At 31.7% G+C, this 15,157-nt stretch overlaps 1 long non-coding RNA gene across 1 annotated transcript; it reads left to right on the top strand.

Annotated features, from left to right (window-relative positions):
• The first annotated feature begins 10,345 nt into the window (after positions 1-10,345).
• LOC143074882 (uncharacterized) lies at positions 10,346-12,503 on the top strand. Its single transcript, XR_012978142.1, has 2 exons — positions 10,346-10,738; positions 12,310-12,503. It is a non-coding gene; the product is annotated as an uncharacterized LOC143074882 (long non-coding RNA).
• The last annotated feature ends 2,654 nt before the right edge of the window (positions 12,504-15,157 follow it).

Raw genomic sequence — 15,157 nt, 5'->3', positions numbered from 1 at the left:
ATTGATGACGTCTTCTTCATAGTACAATGTTAATGTTTACAATGATATAGACGTTACGCACGTTATTGTGTCAATACTGTGTATTCAACAAGTCCACACTAATAAACAGTTTTTCTATAAAATCATAACAGTTAAGATATATAAAACTTATATCCATAGACTACACAGGTAAATAATATTTCGAAAAAAAGTGCAAATTTTTTTATCATACTTTACTATAGTCTAAAATAAGGACAACATATTGACAAAACGTCAAAAATATGCGTGTCAGACGTAACAGACTATACGCATAATAACTTTAGCAGGGGTGTTTGTGTTCTTCAAAACAGTGTTATATCCACGAAATTTCGAATGAATGATATGCTTTATATATAAAGTATTGCAATATTACTGAATTTGCGTTCCTGTAACGATCAACGCTATTTTTTGGTAAAAACAAATAGTGGTCATTATGGTCAGATTTTGGAAAAGGTTAAGTTATCAAAATTTATAGGTTTTAAAATATAAGATTATATGATATTTCGTTTGTGTAAATTATGCTAACAAATGTACATACATAAACTATATCAGAATCGAATTTTTGCAGCACTCACACTTCATATAAAAATGCAACGGCTTCCGGCAAATGTCTTGCAAGATGTCCAATGTCGGATTTTGCCGCTTTTTACATATAAATAGGCATTTGTGACGCTATTCATTGAAAAGTTAGTTGCATGCTACATAGTGCTTTTCCGTACTTGTGCTTTAACTTTGCAAAACAGCTACATAGTTTTTAATAATTTGCGTAGTCAAAATGACTTCGTTTTCAAAGAAATGAAATGTCTTGCAAGTTTGTCCACTGGACGATTTTCATACGTTTTCAACGTTAATTGTCTATTCGGGGTACGCTATTTATGATGGATCGCCGTCTGTATATTTCCTCAGACAGAATTGTCTTGATGGTCAGATACTATCAATAGGACCACAAAGTATTTAAAAAAAATCCGATGACTTGGGTTGTTCGTTTAGATGAGGTTCTTAAGTTGTGAAAAAATTAGTATCACGAGAGGAAAAAAAATCCTCTTTTTTAAATTTTCAAATTTGGGAAGCGTAAAACTTCGATTTTTTTTTTTTATTTCTCTGCAATAAGATTTATATGTATAGAACTTGAAAGTAAAAATGAAATTGGGCCTAAAGCGTGCCATTGGCTATATACACCTCTCAACATCATACAAAGCTTGTAAATAATGTATATGAGATGAATTATAAATAACCTTTTATTTCTGACAATCGTTTCATTTTTTAATCTTATTGTACCGCTATTAGTAAATTGAATTTTATAAGCAAGACCCGTTTAACATGTAATTCCCGACACACTTTTTATAGTTAAGTAAAATATATATCTTCCTCTTTTTCGGATCTAAATGGGGAAAAATTGCATTTGATTACGTTTAATGTCAATTGGTCTCTGGTAGAGAGTTGTCTCATTGGCACTCATCATACCGTATATATCTTCTCATTTCATACAGATTTATGCATTACCCAAATACGATACATTTTGTTGTTTGTTGCTTACGTTACTTTCAGTGGGAAATATTTCATGCATATTCATTACAACTAACCATTAAGAAAGATCCATATTGATATGCAAAACAAAAATTACAAGCAAAATAAAAAACTTATTCCAAATAATCATTAATCGCCGTAAAACGTAAGAAATTGACGTTACCATTTGAGACGCAATATCGTGCTTAACGTCATAGTGATCATGCATGTTAGCAAACAGTATATATATATATATATATATATATATATATATATATATACGAGCTATAACTAAAAAATGAGGAGAATACGCAAACAAAATGGAGAAGTCAAATGTCTGCGATTAAGGTTTTTTGAAAAAAGTATATTTTATTCAAATTAATTGAATTTGATTAGGCAATTGATAATTTCTAGATAAGATCTCATAATAAACCAAGATTCAATATATTACATTAAAAATATATATATAACAAAATACCACACTCCGAGGAAAATTTTAAACGGAAAGTCCCTAAGAAAATGGTATATTCAAAAGCTCAAACACATCAAACGAATTGAAAACAACTGTCATGTTCCTGAATCTACTTGTGTGGAATAGTACCTTGTCAATGCTATATTGTTGTTTTACTAGGACTAATATTCGATTGTTATGATATATTTGTTATTTTGTTTCGAGAATCACTAATGAGTCGGATGTAAAAAAGGACAATCACAAAATAACTTAACTCCGAGGAAAATTCAAAACAAAAAGTCCCTTATCAAATGGCAAAATCAAATGATAAAAAACATCAAACGAATGGACAATGACTGACTTGGTACAGTTATTTTCAAATATAGAATGAGGGTCACTCCTCCTGTTTGTTAGTAATTTAATGTGTATGTCTGAATGTGTAGTTTTATCACATGTAATTGTTTATGCATATATATTCTCTAACAAGTGTCTGGATTACCAAAATTATACGCGTCAAAGGATTGTTAAACTACAGACGTACAAATCATTTACATATTTAGACCATTTGCCTCACTGACAGAAATAAATTTGTACCTATGTGTTTTCTCGGTTTAGAAACCGCATGTGAATTACAGCTTTACGATAGTGGTAAAGATTTACAATAACATGCTGAAATTGATTTTTGAATATTCACTTAGAAATTCTCATACAGATGAATCCTATGTTATTGCTTACATACATAAGGGCAACTAAAAAAGCTTTACTGTAATGGTATAAAAGATATGAAAAGCTTTGTGTTCGTTGTGTACCAGAAATCTTTTCATTGTTCGGTTTTCTTTCGTCTTATAATATGCCTTGTTGAATTTTGTGCTGGGGTAGTGTTGGTTTTCGAGAAGTACTTATTTTACAAGTTCTTTCCTGAAGGACCAGCGTGATATATGTTGTATAAACGTGTCTCTTTGGAATTGTATAGTCTGATTATATTTTTGAATTTTTTTTTAAGTTGTTTTTTTTTATTCTGCTGTCCAGTATTGATAAACTATGGCTTTAAGACTCAGTTTGCTAATCTATTCACCTTTTACATTTATAATCGAAATTCTATACACAGAGCTTGTTCAACAACTTTGAATCATATAGAATGAAGTATAGGTCCTTGAATAATTTTAAATTCTTTGTATTCTCGTTTGTACATCTTGTCTACACATGGAGACGTAGTATAATGAACGGGTGGAATGATGATTGTTCGGTGATCAGCAGTATCGTTAACATGCATCTACCGATTAAAAGAGTTTTGTGTAATCTCCTGCTCTTTTGCTTTTTCCTTCAATATAAATCAGAAATCACTCATGTTTGCACGAACGTATGGAGTCAGAAATTTTAAATTAGAAGATGTTAGATGACATCCATTACCACTCATTAGCATGCTATTCATATGAAAATATACCAATAGACAACAATGAGACATAGGGAAGTCCATCTATTGTTATTATTAAATATCTGATATTATTCGTTACCGGCATAATCAAATGCCGAGAGGAATATTCATTATTTCAACATTAAAGAGCAAAAGATTGTATGATAAGACAATTGCTAACACGTGTATCATATCAATATATAAAATCTCTGCTATCATTTAATGAAAACAAATTTGATTTCAAAATAATTTGTTTCTTTATAAACATTTTCTATGATTATAAAACAATAAGCAATTGAAAAAAAATGATAATGATCAAAATTAAGTTGATTACGACTCTTCCAAAGCGAGACATCCACTAACCATCTTAACCATCTTAACATCTGATAAGAATTTCAAATGTAACTTAAAAAACTATAGGTAGGTGTTAATATAAGAAAGTTTTATCATATTTTGATGCTTTTTTTGTATCAAATTTACCAGGTTTTTTTTCAATTTTGTAAATTTGTGATTTTTCTCAGTTTTAAGAACAAAATGCATATTATTTCGTGATTGAAAAAATACTTATCTAAGAAATTTGAAAAGACAAAAATGATTTAGAAGAGAGACGAAAGATACCAAAGGGACAGTAAAACTCATAAATCTAAAACAAACTGACAACGCCATGACTAAAAGTGAAAAAAAGACAAACAAACAACAGCACACATGACACAACATAGAAAACTAAAGAATAAACGACACGAACCCCACCAAAAAACTAGGGGCGATCTCAGATGCTCCTGAAGGGTAAGCAGATCCTGCTCCACATGTGGCACCCGTCGTGTTGCTTATGTGATAACAAATGCGGTAAATAGTCTAATTCGGTAGGTCACATTCATTGTAGTTACGACGTAATGAACATATCCGATATCATTTGTGAAACAGTTATTCCATAACGGTCAACCAACTCGTGATGGCGTCCGTAAAATTTACGAAGGGATGATTTCAACTTCACCATTTGGAACTCTTGATTAAATAGCTTCATTGTGAACAGCAACCCTCTGTTAAGAAAATCCTGCATGAAGTCAGCCTTATAATAATAAAGAAACAAGGCGGCATGTAGAGGGGCACAGTTTGTTCCCATTGGAATGCCGACAGTCTGTTGAAAAACACATCCTCCGAACGTAACAGATATATGTTCAATCAAGAAATCAAGCATCTTGATAATATCAGTTTTAGAGAATTTTTTGTTTGAATCAGAGTGATGCTTTACAAAGTAGGATTTATCCCTCCCTAAGACAAGATATTTGTATCTACGTATGAGGCAAAGCAATACAAACTCTTTCAATTTGTCTCTTAGTTTGGAATGTGGAATACTAGTGTAAAGAGTAGAAAAGTCAAATGTTTTAATACTGTTACAAGATGAAAGAGAGTATGTACATGATTCTTTAAAAAACATTTTTTGCACCCCTCAAAAATTTTCACAAAATTTTGGCGAAAAAGACTGACTTGATTAGTCGTAATATTTAATAACTGGATTACTCAAAAATTATTCATTGTAAATACACAATGTTTTCACTTAGTTATTTTTGATTATAATATTATTAAAATTTTTCATTGATAGTTTCCACCTGTATCACATGTTTTGGAAATGATTCCAGAACGAGATTTCAACGAGAATGAAACGTCAGAAGAGTGCATTCTTAAGGAGCAATATGAACAAAGCTTACCAAACCTTCAAACAAACTTATTCGGAAGGGATGTAGTTACGATACCGTTGTCAGATCAATAAGGATTGCATATGTTGGTAATAATATTGATTCAAGTTTTGCATCAGAAATAAAAACACAAAACATGTTTAACTCCGCCACATTTTTAAGCCTGATCCAAGTGAGGAGCCTCTGGCCTTTTTAAGTTTGTAGTTTGTTTTAGTTTATTTAATATATATTTTGGAGTTTAATGTGCTGTCCATTTTCAATGAACTGGTACACAATTTTATTTAGGGACTAGCTGAGGATCACCTCCGGGTGCGGAATTTGTCCACTACGTTGAAAACCCGTTTGTGGATTGCGACTGTTGTCTTCTCTTTGGTCGGGTTGTTGTGTCTTGGACATATTCCGTATATTCGTGCTCAATTTTATATAATTAAAGGAGCGATTACTATTGTCAGTAATTTTACAACTAGACTGGGAAAAGCTATGATGTTCCGATGCTCATTGGTCCGACGCTCTTGCATGTATAGTCCATAAAAGGAGACTCACTGACAAAATGGAAGATCTACATCTAAGACGCGGTATTAAATAAATCTCAAACTTTAATATGTATATCTTTAAGTAGAAAAGTATGAATAATTACGGCGCCGTAACATTCACATATGTTACTACTGTACCAATAAAGATACTACTGGATGAGTTTTGTTTGTTTTAGCGGTACAATTCCCATACATTATCAGTAGGTTATAGAATGATTTGCACGATACATTTCACGTGTATATGTCTTGTATATAATAATGTCTTGTGTTTTGAATCGGTGTGCTAATTTTGATGGCATATTTTGTACAGAAGCAACTCAATACTTCCCACATTAGTATTCATCATAAACTCTCTTGAAAATAGCGTAAAACAAAATCATTATAATGGTGTTTTATGATAGCTGTAATTGTAAATATGTTATTACAAAATATATTCTAAAAAGATTACCATACATCTAAACTAACAAGGAAAAAATATGCAGTCTGACAAAATGATATCTTAACGAGAGACGCAAAAAATCGGAATATATTTGAAAATAACTTGTTCTTCGAGACTTAGAGAAAATACTTATACGGAATGGTCGCCAAGAATACAAAATTCAGGATTAATTATTCTACTGTTTAGATCAAACAAAGTATGGTAATCAGACAGATCCCGACATCTTTTCTCAATGGTAGATTACTTAAACAAGTCAGAGATTGTTGTTTGATAGTCTAAACACAGACAAAGATGTCAAAAGTCAATCAGAATCAACAATTCAATAAGGATAATAAGGATATATATATACAGGCTGATATATGAATGTAAATTGGAAAAAACTGACTGAGAAGTAAATGCGGGAGTTTTTTATGGTTTCTATTTATATATCACAAGCAAGATTTTGTTATTGACATCCTGGTGTTGAATTCAATAACGCAAAATAAGCTATATATAATTTAATGATGCATGCGTCCGATATTAAACCAAAACAACATCTTTTTCTTTTTTGTTCTTTTTGTTGAAGGCGGTCTTGATCGGGGTTTCAAGGATAGGAACTTCTCCTCTCCTAAATCTTGCAATTCTCTCCTTAAAACCTTTCAGTATATGCATGAATATGATAATTGTATGACATATAAATACTACAACTGTGGAAAAGGCAGACGTCTTCAACGAGACACTAAAATCTCAGAAGTCGAAACGAAAATTTAAACGCTATGACTAGAGCCCTCATCAGTAGAAGAATTCTGTTCATCACTGAACCCTACAAGGACAGTACATTAACTAGCAACTTTACCTGACCATATCGGAAAATAGGTATTTAGTCGGATCTTAACACGTACTTGTGATTTGGTTAAAACCGGTTTTGATCAAAATATACGAAGAAATGTCGAAATGCTCAGGACTTAATTAAATCCGTATTTCGGTAGGATGGTGCAAGCATACGATTTTTATTGCGTCTTAAACTTAGAGAAGCGAATAATCTTCAACTACTTTATTCAAATATTGTGTAAAAACGTTAATTTTGAGCTATGAAAGTCAAGTGGCTCGAGCATTTTTCTGAGGAAGTTTTAGAAAATTGCAAAGAAATATTTTTACAGTGGGTTAGCTTTCATTAGTCTTAACTATCTATAGATTAACAACTTTTGGTTATATTTATAATTTAGAATCATCATTGAAGGTGGAGGACGATTTCGCAGATAATTAATTATATTGATGTGCCATTTGTATGCAAGAGTGACATTCCGTTGTATTATGTGCCAATTCGAAAAAGTTATGCGAGTATTCTCTCCCCTTAACAGGTTCATTATTTTATAATTAAGTTTAGGTTTCTGATATAATTTTGAATAATTACAAAATGTATCAATTCAATATATTTCAGTTTTTGTTATTGGTGTATCAAAAACATTGATGTACGAATATAATTTCATAAATTTGAAACGTTTAAAATGATTACATACCAATATAAAGAACCGTTCATCATTTTTGAAAAAGACTATGAACGAAAATTAATTTCTTTTATCTTCCCTTGGTGATAGATTGATTGGGAAATGAACCAGCGTAACATAATGGTAATCACAGAGAGGGACCAGCAAGCAATTTTTAATTGTAGCTTATTTAACGTTAAAACAATATTCCACTATAAACGAATGTTACTTTATACAAATATAAGAACTTTGTTAGCTAAATCTACAAATTTCATTAGATATTATGATTTTTTATTGCAATAGATTAATATGCTACATTAACAACGTGTATGTTCATGCTAGCTAATCATTGATTATTTCGATGTAACATTAATATCTTATTTTTTTTATCTTTTAGGTAAAACGTCATACAACGGAAAACGTAAACCTCTAATCGATAAAAACAGTGAACATAAATGCTGTTCAAACAGAAACATATGCTCACGGCTGTTAATATTCCATTCTAGGAACAAACTTAATGCTAGGGGACAACAGTACATGTTTCTCTGTAATCCGACTTATCTTGCGTATTATTACATTGAAACCTGTATATAAAGGACACCCATGGACAGAGGAATTGTGACCTTAATAGAGACGAAACATTTGACTTAAGGTTTAAAATACATTCGATTTAATACAAATGTCAATAAAAGGATGATGTGACGGAACAATAATTGTTTTGATCTGTAAATAATTGATTGGAACTAGGTAGTCTAAGGATATCCGAAAGAATGGATAACAACTGTCGTATTCCTGGCTTGGTTCAGGCATTTCCTTATGTGAAAAATGGTGGATTTAACCTGGTTCTATAGCTTGTTTAACCTCCTAATTGTATGAAAATCATTTAGGAAGTGTTCCTGCTTTTTAGATCTTTTAAAACTATCACGGAGACGTGTCTGCATAATGTTTTATGAATGCTTAACTGTAATGATTTAAAAATTACCAAAAACGGGGATGTGCATATAAGTTTTTGTTTTAGATTTAGATTTGACCTTCAAAAATTAAGAGTCATGGAACAAGGAACATACCAAACACTATGACATCATTCTGTAGTTTTTATAGTCAATAATTTAATGAATTATACCAGCAGATAAGACGATCAAGTTTGAATTATCTTGTCTCGTAAAGAGAGACAGGCATTAACAGCCAGGAATTATAGAGCTTTGTTCAGAAAGTAATTGCTCATTCTATAACCAGGGAATACTAGAAAACGTCAAACAGCTGTTTTGCATCGTGTCATTATTGTCAAACGTACAGAATTATAAAAAGAAATAATACGGTAAAGCTAAAACGTACTCTGTCATTTGTGGAACGTTATTTTCTACAATAGATCGTGGTTTGATCAAATATGTCAACAGCGATGTCGTTCTGTTCAAAACAATTGTTTGTGGTAAACACATGTGTGGCCTCTTTCCGATTCTGTAATTGTTCATCTACTCCGAAACAGTTGGGTAATTGTTTGGTTAAAAAAACAGACTTTAAATTTAAACGTTACATTAAATCGTACCATCAAAAGTCGAAGGTTTGTTTCATACCTTTATCTTCTCTTGGATATTTTTTTTTTTGTAATTTATTTTTATTTCATCTGAAAATACACCAAGTATTGCGAAACACAATTATATAGTTAATTCATAATACATGTATTGATATTAAATTTTTCAATAACAGTCAAAAATTAAAAAGTTTGTTGTGCTTATTGTTCTAAATTTTCTACTCGATCATGCACATCCTTTTTCACTCTGGATTAGAATACCTGAATATGTTGATAAGGTTAATGATGGCATCAGCCTTCTCCTCTAGCCACATACATCACTGTCTATACAATGATGTTGAACATGATAGGTACCAGGAGATGCCAATACAGATCATCAACAGATTAACATTCTCTTGGATATTGACAGCGAATGAAGAAACTAGATTCTACAACACACAAGATATATTTAACTTTCAATATGTCAACTCCACATTATCAGCAGTAACATATCAACTGCTCCACCGAATGACTTTTATCGTAGTCAATACGTTACACTCGAGCATCTCCATTCCAAACTGACTTCATGAACAGGAGTTGTGCTTCTTATCAAAGAAATGTTCAGACTGGTTTAATATACAAATCAAATGAGACCAAAACCACATTTAATCTAAAAGCTAAACTGTCAATCATGTTTGTTTATTATCATTGTAATTGGTTTCAGAACTGTAGATGTCAGACGGCAACAATCAAAGGAACATAATGACAAAATTAAATTGAAATGTCAGGAGATGGAATTTAAAATATTTTATTTATCCAAGCATAAAATTTAACGAGTAAAAACGTTTGCAATTCATGCAGTTTATTCTAGAATACAAGTCATTGGCTCGGAAATTTGTATCGTTCATTTCTTTATATTCAAACAAGAATACCAATCAAAAGCTCACGAATGTTTTATCGGTTTACATAAGATTTTAAAATACAAAATCTTGTTCAACAGATTTGTCACAATGACTGTGGATATCTTTTATTTGTTGTGACCGTTACATATTTTCCAATTGTAATATAATCAAACCCGGCTTAAGTTTATTACTGAATGTTTGCTTGTTGTAGAAAAACGACGGTTTTTTCATGTGGAGTAGGAGTTGCATAGCCTTTCAGATCACTTGAGTTTTATCTCGGTTTTATGTTCCTGAGCTGTAAGATTTTTTTTTAAAGGTGAAATGCAAGGGTTTTTCAAATCTTTTTTTGTTTCATATTTTAATAAATTGGTTAAAATAAATACTAAAAAAAATATTGGTCGTCGTTTGTGTGTCCTCGTTATACCTATAAAACAGGTAACTTCATGGTTCATCTGGGAAAGTGCAACATGATTATCTCCCTTTGTTCCGGAATGCTGGTGACGTCATATGTGTCCTCTAATTATGTAAACAAACAAGCATGGCCGCGAAATGTGAACGACAATACAACGATACAACTATGGACTATCGATTCGCAGACGATGAACGTGAACAGATAGACATTCCCAAGGTTAAACTAACTATGTCAGTACAATCATACATGTATGAACCTGTAAGTCAGAGCCAGAGGATTGCCGGTGCCGAATCGGTAACAGGATAAAGAAGTCAACATTTTCTACATCCGATGGTGAAGATGGAAACGAAATAGATCTTTAACAGCCTGTCGGCTTCAAAATCTCTCATGGTGCGTAAATTAGATAGTAAAATAATGTATTTAGGCATACTTTTTGTGAGTCCGAGATTACTCTGACATCCAACGGCTGTTTTGTCAGACAAGCTTGGGACCTCGGCACGACCCCAGCACAGGGGCTTGTTTAGTGGGTCAGACGAGGTTTTACTGTCAATGGCGATCGCTATCCTATATCAAAAACCAATGGAAATGTCTTCAAATGATACTATATCAATTCTTCCCTCTCTGTATGATATACATCATTACATGTACAATATATTTATTACAATATAGTGGGTGGTAATTTACAGTGAATCTACATGTGTGCACTATATATTATATTATATATCAAAACATGGGGAGGGTGGGTGCATGTTTGATCATGCTGATTCGTTTAAATTAATTTTAACTGTTTAAGTTGTGAATGGAATAAATTAAGAAAATATATTTCTCTCTTTTTTTAAATTCAATACATGATGATTGATCAACATATATGGCAAACTTGCTACAGTAAGAGACTTGCATTTATGCTTATTAATTTGCTTGAACAGAGCGATTCTCTCTATAAACTATCTCATAAATATCAAAAGTATTTAGAAAACTTGTTAAGGAGTCATGGCTTTGTTTGTAATCAATTGCACTTTGTAATACACATGACACATGTACATTGTACATGATAAACATGATAAAGCCCAAGTTAATTGGGTTAAGCTCTTGCAGAGTTGATATACTTATATCCCTTTTGATTGATTGATTTTATCCAACCCAAACCATACCTTCTTGTGCATGTTGTATTATGAATACATTGTACATGGGTGAATACCTTCAACATATGTTCAAGAACTAATCCATTTAATCCAAATCATATGATTCATGAGTAAGTATACTGTCACATTGCTTAATTATGCCAGTAGCAAGTAACCCCTCATTATACACTAACTTGTACTACTTAAATGACTATATTCTTTTATTTTGCCAACACAAACTGTCAATTACTCTGTATGGAATCTAGTTTTCTAGAAAGTTCCCATTTCTTGGTCTCCTAATGACAAACTGTTGTATTGTTAATATTTAAAGACAAGAAGTTAATTAATTTTCTGTGATTAGGTTTTTAACATACAAATTCAATTACAAACAATGAATATCACTTGCATTTATTTGTGACTGGCACAGAGACTGATGCATACAAAGCAATTCATGTTCAGTTTTCATAGATTTTTATATCAGCAGCTTTTTCAGAAGCACCAGTAAATGTAAGTGTTGTATATAATAACTGTGTCATTTGGCCTCTTGTGTATTGTTGTCTCATTGACACCCATTCCACTACTTCCCTACTCGAGCTTTAATAAGATTACAGTTGATAATTAAAGTAAGATTTTGTACTTGATTTTTAAATCCTTATCAAGTTTCGAAAGAGTAAATAAACAGCCATATGATTTTTACTACTAAATATGTATGAATAAAGAAGATGTGGGATACACATATATATTGGACAGCAACCAAACAAAAATAACTAAGACACTTTGTAAAATTTCATTTTTAAAATAAGTTCTCACATGTCTCACTGAATAGTTTTTTGTTTTCAGAAATAACAGATATTTGTCACAAAGAAGATTTACCATGTACTAGAAACATACCAGTTGTGTTGCCATCAGGTGTCGTTTGCAAAATAAGGGAACAGTTCCAAGCTGAACAATTAACAAACTTTAAATAGCCCTAATGACCACACAAAGAGTCAAATTATATTAACTATATTGATAATAAAATTTTATCACATTTATTCATTGTTTAATTTATTTATAAGCGGTCTCCTTTTCTTGTCTGTTTGCCTGATCTGCTAGTAGAGCCAGTCTTTTATCAACTGCTGCTAAAAATGTATATCTAAGCCACTTTTGTATGAAGGATACTCCCATAAGTTCATGCACATTACCTTTAAAAATAAATAAAAAGATAATTAGTCTTGTTCAATTGAAATACAATTTGATTTGCATAGGAACAACTTAGCTTGAATCTTTCAGCATGGTTAATAATTATGGACAACTTTCATTGGATGCCAGACTCCTAATGGGTTTTTTTTAAATGATAACACCATAATATGTACTTTCTGCATCATTTAGTCTCTGGTAGAGAGATGTCTCATTGGAAATCATATCTCATCTTCTTATTTCTATATGTGTTAATTAATCAGTTTCAAATTAATGTGACTGACTAGAAAACATAATGCCCATCTACTACTGTCATAGACATGTGAACAAAAACAAGAGAAGCTATAAATAAAGCAGGAATGAATATAAATATAGAAGATCTGGTATGATTTCCAATAAGAAAACTCTCCAGAAAAGACAAAATATCATAGACATTAACAACTATAGGTCATCGTACAGCCTTCAACAATGAGCAAAGCCCATACCACATAGTAAGCTATAGAAGGTCCCATTGATAAATGTAAAACAATTCAAAAAAGAAAACTGATGGCCTAATTTATATACAAAAAATGAACGAAAAACAAATATGTAACAAATTAACAAACAACATCCACTGAATTACAGGCTCCTGACACAGAGAGGACATGACCGTATATCCCAACAACAAAAAGACTAATTACTGATCTGAGAGTACTGACAGTTACTGACAACTAATAAAAAAAAGTCTTATAATGAAATATTTACTTTGTAATATAGATATACCTCTATTCTTATCTCCGTCGTTTTCCTATGGCTATGTTTTCTAGATGCATACTTGGACTGCCGGGCTCCCTGCAGGAAGGGCAGAAGCCTGTTCTTGCCGTCTTGTCATAATTAATAAAAACATTTGCTTTCAGTCTTATTCTGTTTTGGTGTGAATGTGACTTTGTCATGAACGAGGCAATCCTTGCATCAATAACAAATTGATCAAAATCAAAGTGTTTGGGGTCATAATCTGGAATGCTCCGTTGAACGAAGTTCAATTTTGCCTCTTTACCATTCGTGTCCAACTCTTTCGTCTTAATTGGTCTTTCGGAAATGTAAACAAACATAATCCCTGACCTGATCCAGTATTACAGTTGTATGCAACACAAAACACCATAGCCGGTTAACGTTGTTTACAAGTTTACGTTCTAACACATGTATTCGATACCAATGTAACAAAGGACTCATATGACGTCACAGCGAGAAGGAAATAAAGGGAGATAAACAAGGTAGGTATTTCCCGTATTTTTCGACACCAATATTTACCTGTTTTTTTTAGTACCAACGAGGTTTGGAATTATTGTATCAATATTAATTTCAACATTTTAAACCTAAATTCTTGCGATTTACACCTTTTCCTCAATTTTTTTTTCTACCTTTGCATTTCACCTTTAATGGTTTGTTCCCTTCATGTTATTTTTCGGAGTTTTGATTGTTTTGTATTCCTTGGTATCTTTTCAATTTGGATTATGAACGACGAAGATTGAATTGATAACTTATTTATTTCTTTCTATTTGTGTATAAATGTTAATCGTATTGGAATTAATATCCTTTGTTTGTGGATAGTACCAATTGGAATACTGAGCTTATGTGGAATACTTATCTCCTAACTTGAACTCTTATTAACTCAAAAGGGAACATACGGTGACCTTTTAATTAATATGAGGCTAGCGGGCATACTTTATCTCAGATACATTGTCAGTGGGCGGTTTTTTTTAAATCATGCTGCGTAGAAAGATTACGTTAAATAAACAAATATGTGTTGCTCTAAAACTAATATGCATTACATTTCATAAATATAAATGGATCCATTAATAATTATAATACTGTAAATTCAGAAATTATTGCAATGTCTTATACTGTTATATGTTCTCCCTTAATATTTGTATTGAACACAGTCATCATATATGCATGGCGATACACACAGTTTGCAAATTAAAGACAATATTAAAGAAGGAAAAATACACAAATATGGTAAAACCTCTTATGTAATACAATATCAAGTAACAACACTTGCTCTAGTATAAAAATTTAAGTGGGGTAGTTGTTTAAAGAGCATCGTGAACTAAGAATTCCTGAAAAATTTGCTAAATATATCCAAGGAAATTTATTCTTGGTGCAAAAAAAATCTTTAGAAATTTTAAAAGTTCTGTTACCTATATTTTTAATAATTTTGACCTTACCAGTGGTAATTCATGTAAACACAAACAGGATAACTGCTGAGTTGTTGGTTGTAACTAAAACATATAATGATGAACATATATTGCCCTATACAATTTCGTTTGATACGATAGTTCTGATTATATTTATAGTGAAAGAGACAATAACAATCAAAACCAAGGAGTAAACAAAGACTCACAAAACCAAAGGACATTTACATCAACAGTTATAAATAATAATTAAGAAACAACACGAACTCCACTAAAAACCGGAAGTGAAACCAGGTGCTCCGGAAGGGTAATCTTTTTCTGCACCGTATACGGCA

Source organism: Mytilus galloprovincialis, chromosome 5, assembly GCF_965363235.1.
Source record: "Mytilus galloprovincialis chromosome 5, xbMytGall1.hap1.1, whole genome shotgun sequence".
Classification (NCBI taxonomy): domain Eukaryota; kingdom Metazoa; phylum Mollusca; class Bivalvia; order Mytilida; family Mytilidae; genus Mytilus; species Mytilus galloprovincialis.
The sequence above is the reverse complement of the archived record's forward strand: the minus strand, read 5'-3'. Positions and strand labels throughout refer to the sequence as shown.